Raw genomic sequence first — 7,175 nt, forward strand, 5'->3', positions numbered from 1 at the left:
CATTGTTGCCTCCATGTTAAACATTGAAGAAACATGAGTTGTGTATTTTCATATCAGCAAGGCAAGAATAGCTTTATTGTTTCTCTATTTAATCGCTACACAAAGATTGAATGTATTTCTTACTACTATTGAATTGCAGCCACAACATATATAATTTTGAGTCAGATATCCCTGCTTAGACTCCACAACAGATGTAAATATATACATTGGTAATTATTATATGTCGTCAGCAATATTTTTTCACACTTCTAAAATTGGAAGTGTTGTTCCCCACTAGATGCTTCATTTTTGTATTTTCTCTATTTAACGCATCATATATTTTCAATATATAAGAATAAACATTTGATGTCATGTGTTTTCTATTGTACAAAGCTAGGGATGGCAATGGGTAACCATTACCCTCGTACCCGTGGGTAAAAATACTATTAGGGTACCCATTTACCCTGTCGTAACTAAGTGCTGCTCAAGTTGATGGGTTGCAAAACGTAAGTATTTTTACCTGCGGGTACCCGTTTACTCTACCAGGTGGCGGGTATGGGAAAAAATAATTCCCGTTGGTGGATATGAGTACAGGTGCTGAGTAAGCTCATGGGGGGCGGGTAAGGGTATGTGTGGCTCCATCTGTACCGAAACCTGGAGGTGCCATCCTTTGGATTTTAATATGTCCATGGTAATTATTCATCTTATCATTGATGTGAAAATAGCAAAATAGAAGGACATGGCTAAGTGTGCTTGAATTTATGTATGATCAATTGAAGAAAAATATGTGGTTTCTTTCAATGCAGATGGTCGATGGCATCATGGAGTGGAGATAGTTAGAATAGACCGAGAGGATGAATGGAGGCAGATGACTGACGTCAACTTTTGCAATCATGGTAATATTCTATTCATGTATGGCTAACGAAAAGTAATATGCCACTAGAGTGGCATGCGCTACCGGGAGATAAAAGTGGGTAGGAGGGTGAAGACGAGCGATTCAACAACAAGCTAAATTTTACACAAGATTGATGTTGAAGCACTAGAATATGTTGCCAAGTTGAATACCATGGTCAGTTAGCTAACTTGAAAATTTTGAACGAGGAAAACACTGAATTGATTTTGTATGTTTCGTTGGACCGGACAAATCACTCCAACATTAAGCGTCGATCATGATGGTTCCCTTTCCACGTGCAAGTGACGAGGCAGGAACATGATGTATATTTGTATATGATAATTGAGCCATGCTAGAGATACGGCGAAGGAGATGGTGAAAGTGACCAGAGAAAACTTCTCTTGAAATTCGATCGACCGGCGTACGATCGCTAAGTAAATACTAATAACTAAGCATCATGCATCTAAAACAATTTAGACAGAACAAATTGTGTGAAGTGATACATCGACGATATTTGCAGTTGTGTGGACATGAAGCAAGAGGTTGGGATTTGCGATCAAAGAGAAGTGAATGGGGGTGGCGCAGGACATAACTGGGTTTTGCGGTGCTACGGAACTTTCCATATACGCTTAAAATCTACTTCCTTATTTGACACTGGTGATGGTCTATTAGACGAAATTTTATTCCCTATTTGACACTTTCGTCCTTATTTGACACTATCTTAAAATCTGCTTCCTTATTTGACACTGGAAAAAAAATTCTTCCCTATTTGACACAAGTTCTAAATTTTATTCCCTATATGACATTTCCGTTCATTTTAAGGCTAAATGACATCTGAAAAGACTCTTTTGCCTCTCACGTGGTATGTGCGTGGGGGGCAATAGCGCACACACGCAGCACCAGTGCGAGGGCAGGAGCACACACGCAGCAACACATACACATGCACCAACACACACGCACGCGCACACACACGCAACAACACGCACGCGCACGTGCACACACACACGCACACACACATGCACGCGCACGCACACACGCAGCAACACACACGCACGCAGCACACACACATACACACACACGCAACAGCGCGCGCGCACACACACACACTCACATACACACGCAGCGGCACACATGCACACACACACATGCAGCAGCAGCACACATGTGCGCATGCACCCACACATGCAGCAGCACACACGCGCACACACACACATACCGCATGAGGGGTAAAATCGTCTTTTCAGGTGTCATTTAGGCTTAAAATGGACGAAAGTGTCGTATAGGGAATAAAATTTAGGATTAGTGTCAAATAGGAAAGAAAAACTTTTCCAGTGTCAAATAAGGAACCAGATTTTAAGACAGTGCCAAATAAGGAATTTTCTCTTCATTGTTTGGGATGATTGTCCTCTTAACTTGTAGATAAATGATGTACTCCCTCTGTAAAGAAATATAAGATCGTTTAGATCATGTAATCTAAACGATCTTATATTTCTTTAGATAGGGTATTTTCTGATATCACTAAAGTTAGCCATGATGAAATGAAGCTTGCGTATAAATGCATAAAAGAGAATGGACACCCCAAACTTCAAAATTTTCACTTTGAAATTTGAGTGGCATATATGTCCTTTCAATTTCCCATAAATCCAGATACAGTAGACTAATATCATCACAAATTTGGCGTGTTTAATTATTTAGGCTATGTAAGAGATCACAACTTGAATAGAAAACACAACTAAATAATTATTGTTTGATAAATAAAAGCAGCAGGCACCCCCCCACCAAATTCCACTAGAGAATTGACTGAACGGACAAAAATGGCTTCACATAAATAACGTGAAGAAATTCGAAGGAGGAGAAAGCCCTGATTTGATTTGGTGTGGTCAGCTGGACCGGACAAATCACTCTAACAGCATGCGACAATCACCATGTTTCCTTTCCACGTGCAGCTGACAAGGCATGCACCTGATGTGTATTTCTAAATGATAATTGAGCTATACCAAAGATACGGTGAAAGAGACGGTGAAAGTGATCAAAGAAAACTACTCTTGAGATTCAATCGGCCGGCCTATCGATCGCTAGGTAAATGTGTTAACTAAGCATCATGCATCGACCAATAGGATTAAGAAAACTGCAAGTGGTCGTGGAGTATTATTGTTTGGGAAAAAGTATGCAACTAGGCAGATGCATCCATGCGTCTGGGAGAGTAATTAATTAACTAGATATTAAGTTAATGGAGCATGCATCCAAGAGACCGTCCATCTTCTCAGAGCTAAAGACCTTGGCAGCTCAGCTAGACAACGGTGATCTTCTATAGCCGGACTTGGCAAATTCGAGACGCGCCTGGGCGTATCCGCGGACAGTGATCGTCACCTCTCAAAAAACACATTTCTCATCCGGATATCTCAAATTAGAAACCTCAAATCCATATTGTTACCTGCAACGTGAAACCTAATCTACGCGGAGCTTGTCTGGTTCCGCTCCTCGCTCGCCCGGCTCCGCCCTGGCCATGTCCGGCGGCCGGCTGCGCTCCTCTGAGTGTTGGCCCGGTAGTCGGCAAGGTAGGATAGGGCATGGGACACGAGCTGGCTCACGGGACTCAAGCCTCGCCGCCTCCCATGCCCGATGGCGTCAGATCGATGATGGATCCGTCAGGGGACGAGCCACCGACGTCCACCACGATGCGGTTGCGACACCGGAGAATGCAACTCCGCCTCGCCGCCGTCCGCCGCCGCCTCCCGCGCCCGGTGCCTTGCATGGTGTGAACGTCGTGCCCAATATCGGCATGCCACTAGAGGGGTTGCACGTCCGCCAGCGCGTTCGGGCGCCAGACGGACCGCACGGCCCCCGGGGAGGCAGCTATGGCCGGCCTAACGCCGGATCCATGCCCCATTTGGGCGGACGCAATGGATTCCCGACGGATGGAGTTTGAGCGCAACCGTCCACGGGCCTCCTCCCAGGCATGGCGTAGCGCAAGCCGGACGGCCATCTCCTCCTCGAAGGTGCGGGATGAGCTCGGGATCGACGGATCTGGAGGTGAACGATTCGAATCCGTTGCCCGCCATGCCGGAGCTATGCATTTTCCCATACGGCTCCCCTTGCCTAGGGCATGGTTGGGCCCTATGTGTTTTCCCATACTTGGGCCAGACGGCCAGGCCCGGTACTAGGCGCGCGGGTTGCAGCGTTTACTTGTTATTTCACCAAAAAACTTGTTATTTCATCTAACGGCCAGGCCCGACATGACGAGGGTGCCTGGGCGCATCCGGACTCCTTACATCAATTCCATATTTAGGCTGGATATGAGAGGTGCCGGTCAACGGGGATGTTTAAGACCCGTTTGAGGGGCCCGTCCGACTTGAAAAATCGTGACCGGTTAGTGATCCGAAGGACCGCCCAGACGTTTGAGACCGATTTAGGGCGTCCGATTTAGGGGACTTAAATAACCGCACACAGCTGGCTGGCTCACGAGACGTATAATCCGACGGAGGTTCCTCCGTCGTTGGTGTGGCCATCATCCACGTACGCATTCATCCACGTACGCATGCAGTATCCTTCCTCCTGCATCGACCGATCCATCACCAACTCCACAGACCTGTGTCCTTCATGCAGGCATGTACTACTAAGCTATCGTCCGTCCATTTTGGGCCCACAACTCAATTATATGATATGCGTGCAGATGCAGAGCCAGTGTCGTCTTCCTTCTATGTACCAACTCATGGATGTATGTCTGTAGTTTGTGCACGCCTACTCTGTAAACAAATGATATCGAGTTTAGTCAATTACAAGGTGAAGCTACAGATTAATTAGCCGCTCCGCCGTTGCTGTTGCTTTCATCCATGGGCTCCTCCTCAGTGCCCACCAACCCCACAGCCACAGACCGGCCTCACCTCTGCCGTTCATGGAGGCACGTAGCCATCTTCCTTCCGGGCCTCCAGCTCAATCATGCAGACTCTGCTTTCATCAAGCAGCTCCATGTGCGCCCGAGTGCGTGGATTTGGCTCTCGGACTCCAGCATTTCGGAAAACTCAAAAAATATCCTTGGGGTTCGAAAGATCTAAGAAAAGTGACGCGGATATGCACATTTGGAAGTTTCAAAAGTCCCAAAAAAACGTGGATATGCGACCCGTCGACCGCGGGAGAGCGACGGAGCAGCCGCCTCCCCCCTCGCCGTCCAACGAGGCAAGTGAAAGGCCAGTCAGTCGTGATGTGGCAGCCAGCATGGTGACGGGTGAGCTCACGGCCTCCGTCCATCCCATTCCATGGCTGGGCTTCCTCTTCACTGACTGTCTTACATGGCTCACGGCCTCCGTCCATTTTTTTTTTTGCGGTTGAAAATTGAGCAGCTTCATTGATTTTCCCTCTGATCCAAATTAATTGTCGTATAGAAGAAGCTTCCATGGCAAGAGCATGAGCTGCAACTAGACAAAATGAGCCATGATGGCTTTCCTCATTCAAAAACAAATCCAGACATTTTCCAGAAATGTACCTTGTGACCTTCAAAAAAAGAAAAAGAAATGTAGCTTGCGTATAAAATGCACACGAGAGAAAAGTGACACCACGAATTTGAAAATTTTCACTCCAAAAACCTTCCAATTTCCCGTAAATCCGAATACAGTTGATTAATACCACCACTAAGTTAGTTGGTTCACTAATTCAAGCTCGGTAAGAGATCAAAGACCTCAGTTACAAAGCATGACTAAAATGATTCTTGTTGAATCAATAAAAGAGGTCCACTCCCTCCACCAATTTCCCACACAATGTAGGGTGGTCGGGGCGAACAGATGGCAACACATCCACATTTGCCGCCGGCGGATGAGCACGAGGATCCGCCCTATAGATATGCATATGCACTCAAATGGCACCTTCAGTAAGGAGCTCTATTGGAAAAGAAAGTGACTAGAAGGCACTTAGGCACGCTTAGGCGCTAGGCGATGGCCAAACGCCTCGCCTAGGGCATAAATGAAAGTCTAGATAGGGCAAGCAAGGAATTGTGTACCCAAGCGAGAAGTCATGGCATATTGCACTGATATGCTAAATGAGCTATATTCCAATGGCAGTAGCTGGTAGTTACCATATTATGTCCCTAAGTTAATATCGACACACATATAATAACCACAAATTCAACCCGATAGTAAAAACTATATTGCCGCCTAGGCCGCGTCTAGGGCGCTTAAGCACCGCCTAGGCACTAGGCGAAGGCCAATCGCCTCACTTATGCCTATCACTTTTTCCAACCTTGGTAGGGAGGCGATGTCCATAGATCGTCCGCTTGAGACCAAGCTGTAAAGAGGTGCCACTAAGGACCATGCATCCAGGGAGGTTTATGATGCTGGGAAGCATTGCCGCAATTGCTTCAATATGAGATCAGAGCAAAGACTTCTCCCGGGCACAGGTAACTCGAAGAACCCAGTCATAGGTTGGAAGTATAGCTCCACGATCACAACTGCAAAAGAGGTTAGGATGTCAGGATGGCGCCACTGTGGTCGGCTCATACATAGTATGGAGCTGGGGTTTCACCCGGAGCATGTACGAAGTTGTAAACCCGACAAGATGGGGCACTTGACTCCGAGCAACGGTAGCAACGACTCGGAGGGGCAGCCGCAGCCACCACGGATCTCAGGAGGCGGGCCGACGAGTGGGGAGCTGGGAGCCGAGCAATTTCAATGGTTCAAGATAAGTAAGCCAATTGATCATGAATATGTGTTGACAATTTGACGTCGAGAACGTGAAAAGAAAACATGGCTGAAATGAATATTCCATTTTTTTGAGACATGAATGCTTGTATAAAGTTAATAAAAGAGGCCCGCGCCCTCCACCAATTCCATGAAGGAATCAATTCCATCCCGCGGACAAAAATGGCTTCAATTAAACTTGAAAAATTCCAAGGAGGAAAGCCTTGATTTGATTTGGTGTGATCTGCTGGACAAGTCACTCCACCATGATTCCTTTCCACATGCAATTGACGAGGCATGAATACGATGTGTATTTCTAAATGAACTAGAGATACGGTGAAAGAGACAGTGAAAGCGATCAAAGAAAACTACTCTTCAGATTTAATTGGCCGGCCAATCGATCTCTAAGTAAATACTTGATTACCAAGCATCGTGCATCGACCAACAGGATTAATAAAACTGCAAGTGATCGTGGAGTATTATTGTTTGGGAAAAGCACGCTGCAACTAGGCATATGCGTCCATGCGTCTGGGAGAGTAATTAATTAACTAGAGATTAAGATAATGGGGAAATGGAGCATGCATCCAAGGGACCGTCCATGTTTAACTTGCCAACTCAGCCAGACATTGATCTTA

Source organism: Triticum dicoccoides, chromosome 7A, assembly GCF_002162155.2.
Source record: "Triticum dicoccoides isolate Atlit2015 ecotype Zavitan chromosome 7A, WEW_v2.0, whole genome shotgun sequence".
Classification (NCBI taxonomy): domain Eukaryota; kingdom Viridiplantae; phylum Streptophyta; class Magnoliopsida; order Poales; family Poaceae; genus Triticum; species Triticum dicoccoides.